This window comes from Anser brachyrhynchus (assembly GCF_964034855.1).
Source record: "Anser brachyrhynchus genome assembly, chromosome: 1".
Taxonomy (NCBI): domain Eukaryota; kingdom Metazoa; phylum Chordata; class Aves; order Anseriformes; family Anatidae; genus Anser; species Anser brachyrhynchus.
Genome location: NC_137694.1, coordinates 51,463,462 through 51,486,985, shown reverse-complemented (window position 1 = coordinate 51,486,985; position 23,524 = coordinate 51,463,462). Strand labels below are relative to the sequence as shown.

At 35.1% G+C, this 23,524-nt stretch overlaps 1 protein-coding gene across 10 annotated transcripts in view; it reads right to left on the bottom strand.

The window, feature by feature from the left end:
* The window catches only part of MGAT4C (MGAT4 family member C), a 412,384-nt gene that overhangs the window by 25,097 nt on the left and 363,763 nt on the right, over nucleotides 1–23,524 (bottom strand). For 3 of the 10 annotated variants that reach the window (XM_080588179.1, XM_080588176.1, XM_080588172.1), the window contains 2 exons: nucleotides 22,898–22,999; nucleotides 10,066–10,158 (listed from right to left, as the gene is read on the bottom strand). The exons of 3 other annotated variants lie outside the window; for them this stretch is intronic. The gene's annotated coding sequence lies outside the window, so the exon portion shown is untranslated. The remainder of the gene's footprint in view (nucleotides 1–10,065; nucleotides 10,159–22,897; nucleotides 23,000–23,524) is intronic. 4 more of the 10 variants (XM_080588173.1, XM_080588178.1, XM_080588174.1 and 1 more) reach the window with 4 other exon arrangements.

The window sequence follows — 23,524 nt, the reverse complement described above, 5'->3', positions numbered from 1 at the left end:
GCTGCTGTGTGGTGCAGCATTTTTTTTTTCCCTGTCTTAAATATGCTCTCACAGAGGTGCAAAACAACATCACTTATTGGCTCAGCTCTGGTCAGCAGTGGGGCTCTTACCAAACATGGGGCAGCTTCTAGATCCTTCTCACAGAAGCCACCCCGATGGCCCCCTGCTATGAAAACCTTGCCACGTAAACCCACTACAACATCCAAGGACTGTGTACACAAAACCTCCTGTTCCCTACCTCCCCGCCCTCTTTCCCTCCTCCCCCCTCCCCCCCCCAAATAAAAATAAAAATAAAAATAAATCACTAAGAAACACTGGAAGATAAGTAAATAAAACCCAGCTAAGCCAAAATGTGTTCAGTATTCCAGGGCACAAAGTAAACAGTCATTCAACAATTGAAAGAGGGAAGGTACATGTTCGCACCCAATGCTATCATGATTCCAAAAGCTGTGCTTGTGCCAAGCAGGAGACAGGATGATAAGCAATGGTGTTCTGAGACATTACACCTGCAGAGTATCAGAGAGGCCACTACTAATGCATGGTCTAAAACCTATTTAGCAGCAAGATGTGTCAGAATATGCTTTTAAATTGAAGCTCTGGAGATCATGGACATATGTGCATCAAACACAGACAGTGTCCTCAGAAAATAAAGTATTTTCAGTACAGTTGATCAATATTTTTTACTGTAGATATTTAGGTAACATTTTTTTTTTGCCTGGCTGTTGTGTGCGTGGATGAGGGAAGCGGGACTAAACATATTTGCAAATGCAGCCAAGCATGTGCTACATGGTGACTTACTGATTTATATATTAGAAATATGCAACTCAGGAATATAATTGTAGCAAATTAGAGAAAAAGGCAAATTGTCTGCAATTTGAAAATCAAGCTCAGCGCTTCTTTCATTCTAAGTTCACATTTATTAATTTTATATAAATCCTTAATGTTGTGAATAAACAAGGGTGAAAATGCCACAAAATTCTGACTCTCACTCCTACCTGCTTTTTTAGTTGTCATTGTTTGATGGAAGTAGGTATGGTAGTGAGAGGGACACATAACGTGGACTGGAATCTTCTTAATTATTTTTCTTGTAGGTTTTTTACACATTGGTGGTTGGAGTAGTTTTAATAGTGCGCCATGGAATTTTGGAGATAGACATTTAAAGAAAAGCTGTGAGATAACAAAAGGAAATTGTGCTGTGATAGCTTCCTGCTCTTAATAGTTACTTCCAGAACATGAGGTCAAAAGTTAGAATACAGCTATAGCTTTAGGTGCCATCAACTCTCAGTATGATATAATATCTAATTGTTGCTCAGCATGTTGTCGTGGTTCCAGTTAGGACAGAGTTAATTTTCCTCATAGTAGCTGGTAGGGTGCTATGTTTTGGATTAGGATGAGAAGAATGCTGATAACATGCTGATGTTTTAATTGTTGCAGAGCAGTGCTTACACCAAGCCAAGGACTTTTCAGCTTCTCGCTCTGTCCTGCCAGCGAGGCAGGCTGGGGGTGCAGCAGGAGCTGGGAGGGGACAGACCCAAGACAGCTGACCCAAACTGGCCAAAGGGGTATTCCATACCATCTGACGTCATGCTAAACAATATATAGGGGTGGCTGGCCGGGGTGGGGGGGGCTGCTCGGGGATAGGCTGGGCATCGGTCAGCGGGTGGTGAGCAATTGCATTGTGCATCACTTGTTTCTTACACATTATTGTTATTAATACTATTATCATTATCACTATTATTATTATTATTGTTATTATTATATCCCTGTCTTAATAAACTGTCTTTATCTCAACTCACAGGCTTCACTTTCCCGTTTCTCTCCCCCATCCCAGAGAGGGAGGGGGGAGGGTGAGCGAACGGCTGTGTGGTGTTTAGCTGCCAGCCGGGTTAAACCACAACACATGTGTATAGCTTTTTTAAAATTTTAGGTGGGAATGAGAAGTAGAAGAATTTCTACTATTTTTATACAATTGAATGAGTTCTAATGACCATTGAGATACTCATATAAAATTTCCTGTGTAACTTTGTAATACATCTGGACTGCAGATAAACATCAGCCTATGTTTTCAATGGGCCTCTGATAGTGAAAACCCTACAATACCAATGTAGTATACCTTTGTAATATCAATAGGTCAAAATACATCTTTCTGGGATTCCCATTAACCATACCAGTACATCATTTTAAAGTTCTACTTGAAAAGTTAGACAGTTCATTTTCTAAAGTCAATATTTCCATCAAGTTTGTGCAATATATGCAAGTTTGTGCCTACTTATTTTTCATTAGCAGAAATTGAGATTATTAGAAATATAACACAGGTTATACTTAATCTTTCATATTTGTAGTTCTGTAGCTCAGTACTACGTCATGCTTTTTTATCATTTCTGTTCGTGTTAAACTGTATGAAACATAGTTTGCATTTTTATACTGGCCTACAACATACAATGATTTATAAAGAAGTGCAAAAATATCAATTATTTAAATAGTTAGATCTTTCCATTTAATTTTGATCTGATGCCTGTCTCCATATTCTAACTTTTTTTCATGGTGTGAGAAATTCCAAATGTGGAACATGTGTCAACAGGCACAATAGTGAGAAATATTGCTAAAATATGATTGAATTCAGCACGATAAGTTATTCTTTAAATGCTGTTGTGCATTTTTATTGCCTAGTTAAGCAGTAAAATGAATGTGCTGTTGGTTATGAATGTAAATATATCTCAGCATGTTTTAGTTAGTATGTCAAGATAGAAAAATACTGCTTCTCAGAATCTATGATTTTTCTCATAGGAAAGAAAAAAATCACACATATAAACCCAGATTGTCTTGTTGTGACAACAATTAAAGGAATTTTCAGCAGTACTACTATACAAACCAAAGGAAAAGTGATTCAAAGACATAATCATAGGCTGAACTGAATGCATACTTTTATGCTTGTACAATTACACGTAATTAAGTAAACATATTTTACTTAAGATGGTCACATGTAAGACTGCAGAGTTGTGTACAACTGTAAAGGGATCGAAAACTATTTATAGCTGTATAGAACATCAGAGGGATGATGTAGTACTCAAAAAGGCAAGGTATTTGAAATATGTTTCAGTCTTTATATCCACAAAATATGTTTGGAAAAATATCTTTCATATCTCTTAAATATAACATATGTTCAACATTTCTTTAAAAAAAAAAATAGAAAAAAAAAAAAGCCTTCTTACTGTGACTTTCAGTCAGTGTTTACTGTGGAAGCAGTACACACATCTAGGCTAGCACCCACATGCTTCACACCATGCTGGGATGAGCCTGAAAGATCTGCTCATACCAGAGCATCTAAGAGTTTTTTTAGCATCTCCAGCTAGGTTTATTAGAATAAAAATCAAACTATTTTTAGACACAGAAGCTCAGAACAAGACAGACTATAAATAAAAGAATGTGGAAACAAGCAGTGCCGGAATCTCTGTGTGAAAGATGGACGCTTCCTTTCAGGTTTTCTCTTGGGTTAACAATATGTAGTAGCTCCTGCTTGTACGAGACTTTGCACAATCACTTTGGTTTCCTTTGAAAAAATCTTCTCCATTATCATCTCCAAGACCAGTTTATGCATCTGTTTCCCGTCAGTGTACCCAAGCCCTTGCTATCTTTGTCTGACTTCCTCCACCACCTCAGCTTTCTTCTTGACCCTTTCCCAATGTGTGTTCAAATGCTCACAGGAAAAGAATAAAGTTTTCTTCCTTCTAAAAAGACATTGAAAAGTGCTTTTTGAATTAAGACCAAATCATAAAATATTATTACACTGCATAGAGTAGCATATTTTGTATTATCATGAAGAACTTTATCATGAAGATTACATTCCTCTGACCCTGAATGCCTGCTCAGGCAGGTGTTCCCACCTATAGATGTCCAGGATCTTTTTGAAGTTTTTTCTTAGTTTGCCTAAGTAAATTTATTTGTTATATTATTTCCCATACTAGTGTTGTTTTAAAATGTTTTTTACTTTTTATTTTTTCTGGTCATTCTTCTTTCTGTATTTATTCTCATTTAGATTGTGTATCCACATAATCATCACTTGAATGCATTTCATATCATTGTTGCACAAAAATTTTGACATTGTCTTTGTTGCATTATTCTTTATTTACTCATTGTATGGCATAATTAAATTATTAGATAAAATATTTGCCTCTAATGACATAAAAACTTAGTCTCTTCATCATTTTCTTTGATTCTCACAATTTCATAGCTAATTTTGGAGATCAATGCATCATATCTGTAAGTATATATTCACAACACAACAGCAGCCTATGAAATTAAAATACTGGAAACCTATGTTTTTGCTTAGTATCAACTTGTATTTTTACATTTTACGTTGCTGAATATAAATACTCAAAGGAAAGGTGGAAACTAATCTGGAAGGTAGAGACTTATTTCTGACAGGACATTTTTAATTTTAAGCACGTGTAAAACCTTCTCTTGTTGCCCCTGCTTGAGCAAGGGGTGGACCACATGACCTCCAGAAATCCCTTCCAACCAAGTATTCTGTGATTCTGTGATCTGTGAAAGAACAAATGAATTGCTTCTGAAATACTGCTGTGAAAATAATTTGCAATGAATAATTAATCTAACATTTATTTATTTACTTGTTTATTTTGATAAGACACAGGAATTTAAGCTGTTTTAGGATACTTGTCATTTTTATTTGTAGTCTTTGGCTTAACTATAAATTGTTCCATGGGGATACTTACCATTTATAACAAGTTGGTGATAATTTCTAGGAGATGTCATGAAATATTTCTTTGTCATGGAATAACAGAATAGTTGGACTGAAATGGACCTTAAAGATCAGTTATTCAGTAGGTAGGTATCTAAATATTATTATATTCTTTTGAGTACTTAGAAGGGAAAAATGTCTATAGTGTTTTCTCCAGAAAACTACAATTGTTAAATGGTTTCCACTTTTTTATTAGTTTATAAAAAGGTAATAATTTCTGAGGTTTTTCAGCAGACCTCTCATTCTCTGTGCTCAGAAAACTTCATAAACTATCAACACTTTCATTTGCATATGTTGGCTTGTAGGCCTCCTACTTATAGTACTTTACTTTGTTTCTAAACATCTTCACATTTTTATAGAATACAATGACTAAAATCATTCTGCAAGAAATGCATATTAAGAAGTGGGAAAATTGTGTCAAAATAAGAGAAAATCTGCAAATGATATGTGAGCTCAGTTTTCAGTCTGATCCAGTTCTATTGTATAAGGAACAATTATGTCCTTTTTCTCAAACAGTGTTCTGCATTTCTGGAATGAATAACCTTTGAGGTTGAATGAAAAGCAGAACTTCTTTATGAGGGTACATGATTTTAGCCAAGAAAATAACCCATAACTCATGGGGTATGGGAGATATTTTTCCATTGTGATAAGATGTAGCTCAAAATTCTGATAGCTGTAAATAGCTTGAATTTATTATTTCAAAGTCAAGATCTACAGCCCAAGTCAGAAAATAAAAAATAATGGAAAGAAAAACACAAAATATGTTGAAGATGGAGTAAATCAGAATTTATTTTGATTAATTGAAAAGTTAATTACTATAAAGCTTCCTCTGAGCAGCATAGTGGTAGGTAGAAAGTGTGAGTGACCTGTGATTTCATTTAACACTGCAAAAAGTCAATGTAATGCACTAAACTATTGACTCTTGTATTTGTGAAACAGATAATTTGATGCTTTATTTTACTCTAGAGTAAAAGGAAATCTTCTCTTCCTCTTGATAAACCAAAAATGAAGTAGAAAAATTGAGACCAATTAGACTCTATGGGCTTACGTTCTAGTCCTCCACTGACACCTTACCTGATCTGTGAAGCACACTGGACACAGGACAAACCTGTGTCGTACAATACCATTAGTGGTCATCTCAAAAGGAATCTTATGTCTTTACAAAATGTTGAGTCTCCTTGAGACTTATATTTCTTTTCCAATATTTCCTATCAGAAACTCTTTACTCCTTGTAGCTCTGTCTCTGTGAAATAATCTCAGTGAACCAACATCAGCAAACAGGGGAAGATACTGGCCGAAACAACAACAACAACAAACAACAACAACAACAACAAAAACCTAAGAGGAGCCCAGAAACTGCAACAACTCTGGAACGTTGTGGGTATGCCCCAGGGACTGCAGGACTATCTTTTATTATTTTATTAAAGGAGACAATATTGGATAATGAGTTTGAGGCAGTCTGGACTGGAAGATCATGGGATCATGGGTTCATATTTTTCGTAGAAATATATATTTAGCAATGAGTTTTGAGAATTTAATTTATTTAAGAGAGGCACTGTGAATACGCAAATTTTATTTCTTCATTCCACTTTTAGAAGACAATATATTAGGTGAGATGATGCCTGTCTTTGGAATCCCAGTGTAATTTCTGAAGGGTCTAGGAGAGCAAAACCATTTTTATCCAAATATTATTGAAAGTAGATTGATAAAATCCCATCACAGTAGTAAATAAAATAATATGGCAATAGCAAATGCATGTCAAGATGTGTGATTCAAGTAGGAGGAGAAAAAAGAAGAATGTCCCAGTCATATACAATTAATTTAACAAGGATGTAAAAGTCCACATTAGCATAATTTTTAGGTTCTCTAGAAGAATTTGTTGCATAAAATAATGAACATAATGTGCTAATCTGCCATGGAAATTGTGTGACCTAGATAGATTAACCTAGCTATAAAAACAAAGGAGGAAAAAATTATGTAAGACCTAATTTTACATTCTTATTATGTGCTATTAATTTTTCTTCTGTATCAGCCATGGAAGAGGAAGGAGACCTATTTTAACAATATTTGCATATCTATATACCTTCTAGCAAGAAGTAGTTTGTAGTGGCTTCTATATTAGAAAATAATTGTCCAACTCAGACTAAAGGGAATGCAAGAACTGTATTGTGCCATCTGTACTATGGTATGGTTTTAATTTAATATATACTGGGTCATTTTATTTAATTTTACTTCCTAAATAAACATACCGATAATACATAATGCTTTATTGTAATATCATAGAATCAATGAATCATTCAGGCTGGAAAAGACCTCCAAGATCATCTAGTCCAACCTTTAACCTAGTACAGATAAGTTCACCACTAAACCATGCTACTAAATTCCAAATCTACATGTTTCTTGAAGACCTCCAGGGATGGTGACTCAACTGCTTCCCTGGGCAGCCTGTTCCAATGCTTCAAAACCCTTTCAGTAAATAAATTTTTCCTAATATCCAACATAAACCTCCCCTGGTGCAACTTCCGGACATTTCCTCTTGTCTTATCACTTGGTGCTTGGGAGAATATCCAAACCTCCACCTTACTACGACCTCTTTTAAGGTAATTGTTAAGTACAATAAGGTCTCCCCTGAGCCTTCTTTTCTCCAAGCTAGACAACCCCATAACTCCTAGCTACTCCTCATAAGACTTGTTCTCTAGACACTTCACCAGCTTTGTTGCCCATGTTTGGACACATTCCAGCAACTCAGTGTCCTTCTTGTACTGAAGGGTCCCAAACTGAACACAGTATTCAAGGTGCAGCCTCACCAGAGCTGAGTACCAAGAAACAATCACTTCTGCTGGCCACACTATTTCTGATACAACCCAGGATGCTGTTGGCCTTCTTGGCCACCTGAGAAAACTGCTGGCTCATATTCAGTTGTCTGTCCACAAATTGAAGGATTTGTTAGTGTTAGATCAGAGATTGGACTAGATGATCTTGGAGGTCTCTTCCAACCTAGATGATTCTGTGATTCTGTGAAATACTCCCAAATCCTTTTCCCCTTGGCAGCCTTCCAGCCACTCTTACTGGCCTACTTGCCGGTAGCATTGCGTGGGGTTGTTGTGCCCAAGTGCAGGACCCAGCACTTCGCCTTGTTGAACTTCACAGAGTTGGCCTTGACCCATCGGTCCAGCCTATCCAGATCCCTCTGCAGAGCCCTCCTGCCCTTGAGCAGATCAATACTTGCACCTAACTTGGTGTCATCTGCAAACTTACTGAGGGTGCACTTGATCTCCTTGTCCAGATCATTGATAAAGATATTGAAGAGAACTGGCCCCAGTGCTGAGCCCGGGGAGACACCACTGGTGACCAGCCTCCAACTGGATTAAGCTTCTTTCACCTTGACTCTTTAGTTTATAATACATCATACTTTATTGTAGCATAACTTTTCTTCAGAACAAATAAAAATTTACAAATAGGGATTGGTTAAATAATTTTAGCTAACTAGTCACAAACTACTGATAGAGACATCTTCTTGTTGTTCATGGACTTTTATCCTGAGCTCTTCTTATATAATTCCATTTATTCTTCACTGAAGAGTCAGCACACCTGTTCCTGTACGTTGCTACCTAGATAATTCATTAAAATCATTAGCATCTAACCTGCACAGATTAACATTATCTGAAAATTTTGTCTGCCTCATTAGCCAAAGAGTTTTTTATTTGCTTGTTTGTTTGTTTGTTTGTTTTAAAATTAAACCATTTTAACAGCAGCTAACTAATGAAGACACAAATCAGGATGTTTGAGGTAGAGCAATAAGGAAGATAAAATAATATATCCCTCAACCAAAGAAAGGGTTCACTCAGTCCTCCTGTCTTTGGGACGGAAGTTTTGATCAAGCAAGCCCCAGCCATGTAAAAATATATATATACATATATATTTCCAATATATATATATTGAAAAGGGAGAGGGCATGATCACTTCCCATTTTCCTCCCTACCCTCCGCTCCCAAACATAGTCAAAACCTAAAAGTCTCAGCTTCTTCCACACCACATATTGTAATCATCATGGCAGCTAGCCTGTTAAGGATCCTTTCCCTGTTATGGTACAAGACTACAAGTGAAAATATCATATTCTTTCTCCATTCTTCTTTTCATTCTTCTAGCTCCATGTGAGGAATAACATTCTGCAGAGTAGTGTGATACAAGGTGAAATAAAAGGAAGAGGCAGACTGGCAAACAGGTCTGATTTTGAATAACGAAAGTGTGCAACAAAATTTATAAAGACACTAAATAAACTTACATCATTAAAACAAACAAACAGACAAAACAAACGAAACCAGCCCTTTATCTGTCCGGGAAAAAAAAATAATACATTTTTAATCTGAACAGTCTTTTCTTTTTTTTTTCTTTTTTTTCTTTTTTTTTCTTTTTTTTTTCTTTTTTCTTTTTTCAGTACATCATTCTGACGGAGATCATGCAAAAGAAATAGGTTAGACTAAGAAAACTCTGCCAACAAGATAAACCTATAGTCACAGACACATCTAATTCCCCAAGATTTCATCGTTAATATTTTATGGTCCTCACTGATCTGCCCAGTCTTGAAGAAAAATGTATCTTTCATTTAAGTAGACAGGGCAAAGTAATAGAATTTATTTGTATCAAAAAGAAAAAATAAATAAGTGAAATGCAAAGTACAATAAGGATGTCATGCTGCAAAGTATTCAGTTTACTCACTGTTACTCAAAACACTTATCACTGCTAGCTGTATTTATCTGAATAGCAAAAAAGCATTAGCATACATGTCTTCATTCCCATTAAGATGAAAATATGATGAATGCTATTTGTGGGTGTTTTTAATCTCTGCCTAAACACTTCATATTTCTCAGTCATTCTATAAAATAACATCCATTTCCTTTGCTGCAGATTCCTGTAAGATACCACTACTATTTCAAGTTTAACCTATCAACACTTTTGCTTTATCAGTATTAAAGAGAATATAAGAGGGAAATGATTCTTTTCCTGCATTCACTGATAAATCTCAATGCAACAAGGTATGTTTACTTGGGTAAAGACGCTTGAGAAGACTGTACTATTTAAATAGTTTTGCTGGTGGGCGTGCTTGCATTGGTGATATGTGAAAATACAAGAACAGAAGCACTATGCAGTGCTCTATAGTAACTGTATCAGTTATGCTGAGATATAGAATAATAGAATAGTTTAGGTTGGAAGCGACCTGAAAAACCATCTAGTTCCAAGTCTGTGGCCACGGTCAAGGACACCTTCCACTAGACCCGGTTGCTCAAATCCCAATCCAGCCTCACCTTAAACACTTCCAGAGATGGTCTTCCAGTTCTCTGGGCAAATTGATCATTGGAATAACAAGTGTTTGCCTATAGTAAAGAAGAAACAATGAACTTAACGTAGGAAAAAAAAAAAAGAAAGAAAAAAGAAAGAAAAAAGAAAACAGGTATATCAGTTATAACTCCATTAACACGTGAGTTGTATAATGTTGACCATGAACAACTCTGCTTGTAATATAGTGATATATATGATTCAGAGAACTTCAGAAAAACTCTTAGAGCACATTGCTTGTTCGTCCTGCCTAGGCTGTGATGTCTGACTCAGATCTCAAATATGCCATTTGCAGCCCAGAGCAAGAAATAGTGGAAACCTTATCAGATGGAAATAAGCCACAAAAACAGATACTGAGGTTTCTGATATAGCTCTAAAATCCATCACCTACATCTGAGGATTGTTTAGCTTTCTCATCATCAAATCTGTTTAGTATAGTATATTGGTGTGATGTAGAAATTTTCCTAGATATTAAAAAATCTAAAGACCAACATTCTCTGGGATGCATATATATAGATATGCAAGGTGATTGCAGCCAACTTTCTTTACCTTTTCTGTCTTACTGAGCTACAGCATTATCATGGTATGACAGAAATGATGGTTGGGAGCACTACCTATGAATGTCATATAGGTCACTTCCTACTCAAAATGGGACTATAACCAACCTGAGAAAAGACCAGGTGTGGCTTTGTCTAGACAAGGCTTGAAAATCTCCAAGTCTATTCTGCAGCTTTTCTAGTGGATTTTTTTTTTCCCTAATGTCTAATTTGAATGTCCAGCTGTGGTCTCTGACATTAATAAAGAGCTAAAACTACCATTATGTTAGCCACCCAGCATTAAATGTGGAAATTAAAGGAGGGAGAATAAAACTACTTACAACAGTCAATTTGTGCCACCAGATACAGGAACTAAAACATTAGTGCCAAGTCATCTTGCAACAGCTCATAAGTAAGACATGAAAACTCCCAGCAGAATGCTTTACCATTCAGGCTCCTCAGGGAACTAGTTAGCAAGGTCCCCTGGGAAACTGCTTTTGAAGGCGTTGGAGTCCATCAGTGCTGGTCAGTCTTTAAGCACTGCCTCCTAAAAGCATAGGATCGGGCAATTCCAAAAAAGACTGAAATTCTGGAAACTGAAAATGCTCTTTTAATTTATTGTCTTTAGTAGATTATTAGAAACCTATAACTGCGCAAAGACATAGAATAAAATACAACTTATATAAAAGACTAATGACTTCCTTTTTAAAATGTCATCAGTCTCTACAGTAGGTGTTGAAACTTACATGTTGTAGTTTTGATTGAAAGAGAGACAGAAAAGCAAAATTAGTCAGACTCAGAGTAGAAAGAGTTTTATATTAGTCCTTAGACCTATTTGCCTAAAATTCTTTCACTTACAAACATTAGGCCCTTTGCCAAAACTGATTAAATCATCAGTTTTACATTATTACTCCAGACATAAAGTAAATCAGCTTAGTAAGAAATATATACTTTGTGTTCTTTCTTTTACACCACTTTCTGTTAAACTCCTAAGTTATGAATGCATTCAAAACATTCATTTTGTGATGCCTGAGACAGCTAGTCGTTTAATGAATCTCTTGACCAAGGAATACATTCAGCAAAATGTGAACTCATTACTGGCTACAGATGAGCTACCTTTTCAGGCCTGATTAAGTTTTAAATAAAAGCATCTATAGGGAGGTTCACTCCATTTTTCTCAATCTATATTTATAGTCAATTCATGTCACCTCTAAAAACATCTATTTTCCCAACTCAGCAAAGCCCTAGCTCAAAATTCCTAGATTGTGTCTCTTATATAAGACACCCTCTTCGAGACATTTGTACCAAATCCTTTTCTCTCACATCCTTGAAAGTGCCCTTTCATTATGCTCCTTTCATCACAGTTATGAGTACTCCTTTCTCCAGAAAGACTTTGGAAAACTGATCTTTGTTTTTTAGTTATATTCCTATGTAATATCAGACAGTTTGAGCTACAGTTGGGTCTGAAGTAGTTTCTCATATTTTGTCAACATCTCTGATCCCAGCATTCAGTGATTTACACTTATGTAGAAAACAGACAAATGAGCCAAAGTGCAACCCATTTCCTCATTGCCTTTCATGTTTATAAAGCTAGAGTTCAAGTATTTATATCCCACAGGAGTAGATTTTACAACCCTGAAACATAGGTCTCAGGGAGACAGAGACATAGTGTCCTTTTGTGTCAACATCCACCTATATCCTATACCTAGAACTGAGTTCCAGGGTGAAGACTCAAGCTATGAAGACTTTCACTAAAATATGCTTTTAGAGTACTTTCAAATATAAATTCAGAGAAGCTCAGAAAAGCCATAAATCCTCATCTACACACTTTGCACATAGTTTATATTGTACTGATTCATATTAGGTCAAATATTAAAGTGTTAATTTATACCAATATTCTTAAGCAACCTACAGAATCATGTATTATCTTTGGAAATATTTCACATAATGAAAACCATGTAGACCCTTATAGTTCCCAAATGACTTTTAGCGAACAGCGTAACCAACTAGCAACTTTTCACTAATTCCTAGTAAATGTATTTATATTTATGTATATAGAGACAAAATTCTAAATGATTACTGATTATAGATTTTTTATTTACATTAAGGAAGATATATTTGACTCTTAAAAACTGAATATTTTCATTTGGTAGGTAATCTTTCAGTATAAATGCAGTAAAATGCAAGAACTAGTACCTGACTCAGGAAAACTGAGTTTAACAATTGGCATCGCTTACAGACTATGTCAGCCCAGTCAAGACATTTTACTCTGTTTCCCAGTTTCAGGGTAATCAGTGCTTTAAAGAATCTCCTGCATCGTTAATCTAATGCTTTACAACTGTATAGCAAATCCAAAAGAGTCCATAAGCTAGTTCACATTCCTCCATCCACCGTAGGTCAGAAAACATGCCTACAGTTTTACAGCAAACTTAGATCTACAGAGCTAAAGTCACAAAATGGGAATAAAAATTTCCTCAAAAGGAAGCAAGGGAGATCACTGTTCACCATATTACATCTCTGCAAAATAATAAAAAAAAATTAAAAAAATATTAGAACAAATGCTCAGGTATTACCAGGAAGGCAACTGCACCTCAAATTACAGCGAAAACAAACAAAAAAAGGTACCAAGTGCTACAGAGATAACTTTGGAATTTTTTTTTTCTTTATGCATATCTGGATATCAGCCTTACTTTGTACAAGAAGCTTCAAAGAAGCTACGGAGTAGTTTAGTTTCACAAGAAACACCTACTAGGCATCAAACTTATTCCAGCCAATTTTCAATGCATCAGATGAATGCAAAAATTAAAATGAAAAAAAGTCTCATTACATTTTCCCTTCAGAGGAAGGAGGGAGAAAATTCTTTCTAGTACCACATTCATTCATTCAAAACATGAGCTTTTGTCTTTGTTAAACATTTTTGATAGACGAGTGACTGTTATCAGCTGTAAAATGGGGTTCAGAGCTCTGTGAGCAAAAGGAAACTCAAAGACCCTCGGGGGAATTATTTGTGTTCTCTCTCATAGGTTACAGCAGTTATGGCAGAAAGAAAACACTCAACCTAACCCTGAGGCATTCTTCACTATTTCTGAATTTGACATAGGTGCTCAGAAGTAATTTGTTGCCACCATCTTCAGAAATAACCCTCAAGAAACCCATTAGAGCCTTTTCAGGTACACGCAACAACATGAAAAAGCATTCAATTTTTAAGTTTATAGAAGTTTTTGTCTAAAAAAATGAAAGGGTCATTATCCTTTAGAGTTACGGGGGGGGGGGGGGGTGGTAGGAATTAGTAGGCCATAATCAAACTGACACGTACTAGCTAGACTAAGTTTCCTTCCCTTCCTCTTGCCTTACCTCGCCTCACCTCATTTCGCCTTGCCTTGCCTTTCAAGATATTTTGTACTTTAAAGATATTAATTTAAAGATTTCTTTTTGAAACAAATTGTGATACAGCTAAATATATACATATGTATATATTATTGCACTACATTGTGCATATACATATGCATTACATATATGCATTTATGTTTGCCAAAAAAAAAAAAAAAGGCTGAATGACTGAATGCAAGTTAAAAAAAAAAAACAAACAAAAAACTGTTTTCAGTGTTTTCTAAGTTTTTTTTTTTAATGAGAAATATCACGCATCAATGGTTTTCAAATATTTTCTTAGTGAAAAGAGATAAAATTGCAATCAAAACTAGCACATCAAAAGAATTGAGCAAATGATACATAATACAAAGCTTCAATACATAATTGTCCAGACTTCTTACCAAGAAAATTGAGATGGACTGTGCTCTTTTGGATAGTTTTAGTCACTAACATTACCACCTGACTTCTCTGTACATTTCATCTTTCCTATGAAATAGTAATGTAATTCAACAAAATGCATACAAACAATACTCTCAGTGAGAGACTACCAACAAAGCAGAAGAACCATGCATAATTTATCTGTCATAATCTTTAGTTAATACATTGGGCAATGTTCTAAATAGTGTGATTTTTAAAAACAATAAAGATGTCTCACAGAAATATTAACTGTATGTTATATTGGAAGAATGCAAAAAAAAAAATAATCCCTAAGATATCTACAGGGACTATGTTGTAATCCATTTTCTTGTGCTGGTATTGTTTCCTTGGGCTATTTTATCTGGCCTGCTGTACCAAGGCACAGAATTATGAACAAAATCTTCTTATGATGAAAGATTTTTTTTCCTCTAGGTGCTGCATTTATTTTAAATTTGCCCTATACACAAGCTGCACTACTTAACTAATTTCTACACAAGAGAGACAGTTTTGAAGTCGAGTATTGATCCAGTCTTTACTGATGAAACTGTCCTTATTCCCTTCATCCCCATCACTAAAGCCTGATAACCTCTCACTTGCATATTGTTGGAAGTTGTTTTGAAAGAAAGAAAATGAAAGTGTTTATCTGTCTGTCCACAGTCTACTTCGAGTCTAATTCAGCTCCATAGGGTTCTGTTTGGGGTGAAGGGTTTATTTCCACCTCTTTTTCACACAGAGTCCCTATGGCAACAAACATTTCTTCTCACTGGACCTGCAATGTGTTTTCGTAGTCTGCCAAGACTCTAGTTTCACATGGGAACATTCAGTGATTCTGGCAAGGAGCCTTGAAGGAATGGGTATGGATAAGAAAAGAAAAGGGGATTTTTTTTTTTTTTTTAACATGTATTATGGAACTCTACTGAATCTTAATGGAGTACCACAGGAGAAAATGAAGGCAGTGTATCACAAAGGTATGTCACGCATCAAACAAAAATCAAATGACAACATTTTGGCAACTGCATGAAGAAAATTTTGTGAGAATTATCTGTAGTAGGAAACACTAGGCATTTAAATATATATATATATATTTTTTTTTTCTTGACTATGGCACAGTGCAGTCATGAAGACAACCTTTAGCTAATATTGAATGAGAAGATGAATACATTCAGTTCAGCAGTGGGCCATATACATATGTACATGCATATATAGCTATACTACTTTTAGAACCTTATGACTTCTTACTACATATACTCATATTGAAATATATCTACTGTAGTATTTAGTTTCCTTTTTTTCAAGTTGTTCTGTGTTCAGTATTATTCATTTTGTGTAGGGTGATTTAATCCAAGAAAACTGTTATAATGTTGTAAATGGATTTCACTTAAACACTCAGTGAAAATTAAAATAATACTTTTAATAAGAAATACAAATTGAATAAATAATAATAAATAATAAATAAATAAGAAGTAAGAAAAAATAATAAATAATAAATAATAAATAATAAATAATAAATAATAAATAAATAAGAAATAAGAAATAAATAAGAAATAAGAAATAAATAAGAAATAAGAAATAAGAAATAAGAAATAAGAAATAAGAAATAATAAGAAATAAGAAATAAGAAATAAGAAATAAGAAATAAGAAATAAGAAATAAGAAATAAGAAATAAGAAATAAGAAATAAGAAATAAGAAATAAGAAATAAGAAATAAGAAATAATAAGAAATAAGAAATAAGAATTGGAATGCAACCTTGAATGTTCTAAAATTCTGGAATGATCAATGGCTTCAATGCAATGCTCAGTACTTGAGGAAAGAAAAGAAAGATAAGACACTACTTAATAATGGTATAAACATGGAACTAAAAAGTCGTACTGAACAAGTGAAGATTTGGAGAAAAAAAAAAAAAAAGACAAATTTTGAGCAAACAGAGTTCAGATACCACAAGCAAGGTAAAGAACACTGAAGGGAATGATTGACAAACCTATAAAAATGAGTGCTGCAGAACAAGCTCTCAAGAAAAAAGCAAGAGGAAAAACAAATAAAAGGAATTCTCTTGTTTTGATTAGATTCTCTGCATCTAGAAGACAGATAATGGACACACAAGGAAGTAAAATAATCCAATTTCTTACTATTACATACACAATTACATTAAAAGATCGGTACTAGTATTGAAAGGCAAGCAATCAAAAATTAGGAAATACCTCAACTGTCTATTCCTATTCACTCTCAGCTTTGCCCCTGGGACACAGTTAATATGATAGTAATATAGTCACACATTATTTTGTCTCAATTTATCCTAAGGGAACACTGAACTGCTCTTTAATTCCATAATTGGTGAACAAGAAGCCAAGCTGTTCTGCTGCAGATACGAAGGCTAAGTGATTCCCATGAGGAAAAATGAGCATGTTTTTCTGAAGTGTAATGCACATTTGTTTCAGTCATGAAACAGGAGCAAACTATAGGGTTAGCAAAATAGTACTATTGCTCCATCTGCTCAATACTTGCTTCTGGTTTGATAGTGTCATGCCTGAAAATGCCTTACCAAAAGTTAGAGGAAGAACAGTTTAATTTTGTAAGACAGACTTCTTGATTGCTAAAGTTGTTTAGCCATCTATCTTGAATTTAAACTAGTAACAAAAAAGTAAAAGGTTTGTCAGAACATTAGCCCACACCATCCTGTTCCTTAAATATTAAGCATAATGCAGTTTAGTTTTAACTTAGTACAGCTATTCAAAATTAAATATATGAAGACAATCAACAACCTTCTTATAAATTCTTGATGCTGAGCACACCCAAATGCAAATAAAGTCAACAGTCTATGCAAATGATCAGAAAGTCTTAATACCTTTTCCCTAGTTTTCATACATCTTTATACTGAATTAAAAACAATATTAAAATTTTATTAAGAGTTTTTCAAGTACTGTTGTATGTGGTTTAGAAAAATCTCATTTTTGAAGATTGAATTAAACTTTTTTTTTCCCATTCCAAAGATACTTGGAACATACAACAACTGAAATAACCCCAATTTTCATTTTTACAGGCCCATGTAATTGTCCAGTGAAATCCAATCACATCTGAATAGACATGAAGATGGGTGTTTTAATATTACCTCAAGACATATACCTCAAAAAATATTAATATTACCTCAAACCATGTTATCTGGAGTAAAGAAAGAAAAATATTTCATTTTACATCTATTATATCATAAAAAGAGGTGATGATAACCTATCAAATATAAGATTTTGCATGAGGGAATAATAGTAAGATATAGTTTTGCCCCCAGATTCTGCAGATATATCGACCTCAGTAGTGGGAACAATTGCTGAGAGTTGAGAGCAGGGTTTATTTGTATTTTACAGTTTATAGATAGATCCAAATCAGCAGAAGAAAGAAAGATAGTTATGAACATAGGAAAATATTTTAAAATATCCTTCCTGTAAAGCTGAAACTTCATTTACAAAATAAGTTTCATTAGATGCTGATACAATCACACCTCAGCATCTAGAACCTACTAGTGCTAGCAGTAGTGTCATTAGTTGGTATTAATGTCATATAAGAGCTAATAAAACAAGCACCATAGCTGTTCCTGGAAGCAGGAACAGAATGTTCAGTATATTCTTAAAATGCAAATAACTTTGTAAGGGAAGAGGGAGGTGTCATGGAAGTCAAGACATATGTAAAATACAGAATAAAGCTTTCACAAGAATTATGTGTCTATAATAAATTTAACTAGGATGTAAATTAGAAGAAGGTAAAGATCTAGAACAATTTTCTAATATCTGTTAAAGGATTAAAAAAAAAAAAAAAGAAAAGCTATTCAACAGAGACAGATCGGTTTAAAATAGTAGAATCACAGAATCATAGAATCATGGAATATCCCAAGTTGGAAGGGACGGACCCATAAGGATCATCGAGTCCAACTCCTGGCACCCCACACAGGTCTACCCAAAAATTCAGACCATATGACTGAGAGCACAGTTCAAATCCTTCTTAAACGCCGACAGGTTTTGTGCCATGACTACAGCCCTGGGGAGCCTATTCCAGTGTGCGACAACCCTCTCAGTGAAGAACCTCTTCCTGATAGCCAGCCTGAACCTCCCCTGTCGCAGCTTGACACCATTCCCTCAGGTCCTATCACTGGACACTAAAGAGAATAGATCAGTGCCTGCCCCTCCGCTCCTCCTCGAGAGAAAGCTGTAGACCAGATGTAGACATCCGATTTCAATGGTCCGCCACTGCCGCTGTTGGCTCTGCCCATGCCTTGTCAGCCTCCCTCGCGAGGGCTGCCACGTCCTGGCACATCCTGGCAGCTCTCTTGGCTGCCTCGAGTGGCTTCAATGATGGAAAAAATCCCTGCTTGCCTCGATCCCCCACTCAGCTGCAGAATGCGTCTGTCGCAGAACCGATCGCCTCGGCAAGTAGTTGTAAGGCTTGTCAGTTGCAATAGACTGCAGCTAGTGACATAGGAAATCCTTTCCAGTTTGATATTTCAGTTCAGTGAGTGGAAGAAATTCTAAAAAGAAATTATAAAATTATATATATATATATTTCTGACTTAAAGTTTGAAGAATCTAAGAACCTGAATATTGATGGTAATTTTTTTTTTTTTTTTGTGAAATTACATGATAAAAAATGAGTTTGGAAAGGAAAAGAATATATTAAAAAAAAAAACCTATACAAAGTCAAATATTTAATTTCTCTTAGGAAGAAATTCAGTAGCAAAAGGAAATAGAAGATGTTGACACTCACTGAAAGGTTCTATATAGAAGACAGCTAATAAATTCAGTCCACAGGCAAGAGTAAAGAAACAAAGAGGTATATCTTACTGCTTCAGTGGCAATTTGGTGACACTGAAGTCAAAAAAAGTCATTCATAAATGACCAACAATATATTACTAAAGATGAGTATAAGAAAGAGCAAGTATGCAGGTACATAGTAAGAAAGGTTAGGGAGTTACAATAATTACATTATTATTTATAGTTATTAGCAATTAGTTGTACTAATAGTTATAGTTCTTCATGAACATTGAAAATATAGAGGCAGAAGATTGTGTTACAGTAGAGAAAAGGAGAAAAAAAGATAGTTTAGTACCATCACTTATCAGGGATGGAGAGCTTTCAGAAAGTAGACTACTCTAAACATCTGAAAAAACAGAGGAACATTTTCCCTTCCCTTCCCTTCCCTTCCCTTCCCTTCCCTTCCCTTCCCTTCCCTTCCCTTCCCTTCCCTTCCCTTCCCTTCCCTTCCCTTCCCTTCCCTTCCCTTCCCTTCCCTTCCCTTCCCTTCCCTTCCCTTCCCTTCCCTTCCCTTCCCTTCCCTTCCCTTCCCTTCCCTTCCCTTCCCTTCCCTTCCCTTCCCTTCCCTTCCCTTCCCTTCCCTTCCCTTCCCTTCCCTTCCCTTCCCTTCCCTTCCCTTCCCTTCCCTTCCCTTCCCTTCCCTTCCCTTCCCTTCCCTTCCCTTCCCTTCCCTTCCCTTCCCTTCCCTTCCCTTCCCTTCCCTTCCTTCAATTGCAGGTCTGGTTAGCAACAAGAACTGACACAAATTGCTAAGAATAGGCCTGAGTTTAGTCATATTAGATCTATTTTGTCTGAGATCCAGTTGCTGAAGTCATATACTAACAAGAGCTGCAAAACCAGAATGACTCAATCAATCATACATGTACGTAAAAGATGAAAAGTTAATGCCACCACTAGTCTTGATTTATATAATAGCTTAGCAGTTAAACATGAGACCTGGGTATAATTTTATTTTCAGTGAGATACGATTCTTACCCCTTCAGTATATTGTTTGGGAGAGTGTTCCTGCAGTCAAGTACAAAGGTAGTTTTAACACATCACAGTAACTGAAATGAGGCAGTAAAATCAGTTGAAAAGGAATCCAGATTCAAACATAAGAACCATTTCTGACAGCTGATGTGATGGTTCCAACTTTTTTTTTTTTTTTTAAGCCTCTTTACATTGTATTGCTTACAACACAGCTTCTCAGATTCAGCAGGCAAACTGGGAAAAGATCCCATACAGTTTAAATTGTAATGTGACAAAATAACATTCACAATTTTTTGGAGGAAAAAAAAAATGTCTTTTCATAGCTCTGTTAAGTTCTTCTTTTGTCAATATGTCCCAAGAACTAGCACTCCAGAAGAAACAGCTCTACTCTGCCAAGTTTTTGTTCTTTCATGCTAAAGACTAGTTTTCAATGTGCTTGGGTTTGGACTGCTCAGAACCTACATGGAGAAGTACAGAACTGCATTTCTATGAAGTTTTTAGGTCAAATTAGGCATGCTTAGTGAGTTTAGACATGATTATGTAACCAATAAACAGAAACAAACGAGTGTTTCTTATTTAGTTAGCTGCTGTGTACCTGCAACCTGCTTTAGCTGCTTAAATCCTTTCCTTGAATTTGGATCATAATTATAAACAATAATTATCCATCTATTTATTTATTTATAGTGAATTAATGTAAAAGAGAAACTTTTGTACTGAAAATGTACCCTGTTGCAGATTGTGAGATCACTGGGACTTTTAAAATATTTTGCTACAGAAGAATCATCATAGAAAATTATGCACTATATTCTCTGCTTGGGAAAAAATGCCTTTTCAGTCTGCCTAATTAATTGTAACATGGTAAAGAAGATGAGAATGTATTACACAAAGCCTAAATGCTTTCAGCCTCTCTTTTGAAAGATTAACACAGGCATCTCAATATGAGAAAAACAATCCAGGGGGAGACGGGCCCTGAAGAACTCTTGAATACCTAAAAAGATAGGAAATCAATAAGGCTCGTAATTATTGGCACAGAGATTTAATGAAGTGTAAAACTTTGGTGTAACAACAAATTAAAACTCCATTAATGTCTATGGGTGATGAAGGAACAAAAAATGATTCAGAAAAAAAAAAAAACTTTTCATTTCTTTCTTTTCCTATACAATTCATTCAGATAATCTTTTTTTTTTTTTTTTTTTTTTTTTTAATGTAAAGAATAGCTGAGAAAGACTTTAAATGGTAATTTTCACGGGAACTTAAGACTTATTGTAAAGCAGACCTAAGCACTTTTTAATACTTCCCAGATGGATATAGTATTTTAAACTGGTAACAAGTTCCACTGAAAAGACTTAGAAATTAATATGAAACATTCTACAGGGAGGTTAACTGGGTTCATTTCTTGAAAGTGTGTTCTAAATTATCTTTTTTTTTTTTTTTTTTTTTGTTCTAGACAGACAGAATAAAAGTTCTTTGAAACTATTGCCATTGAGCTTGATCCTGAGATGCAGAAGAATCTGACATAGCAAGGGGAACCAGGAGACCAGGAGGCTGGTAGTTTACATGTGGATCACAAAGGATTCTCAAAAGCATTCATTGTCCAAGGAGGATGAATCAGACAGCTTTGACAAATATTTGCAGTAAAATGAATTCCCTTCTTGTCTTACTCTGTGATTACTGCTGGATAAGCTCTTCCATTTGTTTTAGTCCTTTCCTGTTTTATACAATCCAAGCCTCTGACAGAGACTGTATGATTTCCTATGACACTGTTACATATATATTTTCCTTGTATTACACAAGCAAGTTAGTAATCAATTTTGATGGATGTTAACACACTGTACAACAACTAATGACCCCAGAATAAAATATTCATCACAGTTTGTTCTAGCCATACGTCTTCTCTAAACATGTGATCTGTCTATTTGCATAATGATACCTAAATATTGTAGAACTTTATTAGAAATTCACACCAGCTGAAACACAGAAGTAGGTACAGACCTTACATTACCGAAACACCATCTAAGAAAAGAGAATGGCACCAACAGAGATAAATATTTAGTTATTGATTGAACTAAATTACAATACTAGGGAAACAGATCACCTAGCTTTTAGAACTGTGTGTGTGAGAGTAGAAATGATATGATGTTAGAACAGAATGAAAAATAAAAGTTGAGAACAAGATTACAGTATATTTAAAACAGTCTATAAAGGGTCTGCATAGACTCTTTGCACAGGAATCTTACCTCTAAATAACTAACCAAAGTCCTTAATTCTGATTCAGAGCACTGTTTTTGATTGTCATTCCCCCATGAGAAATGCCCTCCTGGTGATGGTTGCTGTCCATCTCTTCCTCAGTAAATGACTACTAACCCCTTGGCAAAAGAGCCCTATTTCCCCAGTGACTGTAGCAGCTTGGTTTTCTGTCAGGCTTTGAAAAAAATGCAGAAGGATTCACCTCTTGGGCAGCTATTTCTCCTTCCTCATGGGAAAACACAAAGAGAGTGATAAAAATGATTCATAAGCTCAGTTAGACTTTTTTAGAGGAGAGGTCGGAAAATGCGTTAGATGATCTTCCAAACATATTAAGATGAAGACAGCTAAACACTGTAATTATAAAGATCAAGATTCTAAGCATCTCTTGTTAGTAATATGCCATTTTTTTAGACATTTTTAAATACCTAAAATATGTTAAATACAAAACCAGAAATTACTGCAACCTACCGTCAAATGTTTGAGGATATACTGAGCAGAACGATTCTCCTTGAACCATCTCTTAATCAAGTTCTGCTGTGGGGTTTGAAGCTACTTCATTCTGACAGAAACCTGAGGGACAATAGAGATGGGAGAGAAGCTATGCCTCTGTAATGAATCACTGCTGATCACAACAGAATCTATTCCTACAGAACATCTACTTTTTTTTCCTTCTAAAAAAAGCATATGCTTTGTTGATGAAAATTGCCTAACCAATGGCAAGTAAAACCCAAACTTATACTGTGTGATTCCTATCAAGTCATATTTACAATAGGAATAGATTTTTTTTTTCCTGAGCTTGTTTAGGTGGAAAATTCACATCAGTAAAAAAAAAAAAAAAAAAAAAAAAGTTTTGGAGGGGCTATATTTTATCTCTGTTGCAAGCTATAGCTCAAGGAAAATGTTAAATCTTAAATGGCTGATCTAATCTGTGCAGTCTTGGACAATGATTCCCTATTATCTAGAAACAGAAAAATAGTCTGGCTCTTTAGCTATTTGTAAGACTTCCCACAAAGTCAATGCTCTACAGTTATTAAGAAAGCAAATATAAAGATTTCATGTTATGTCAGAGGAATCAAACATTCCAATTTTGCTGTT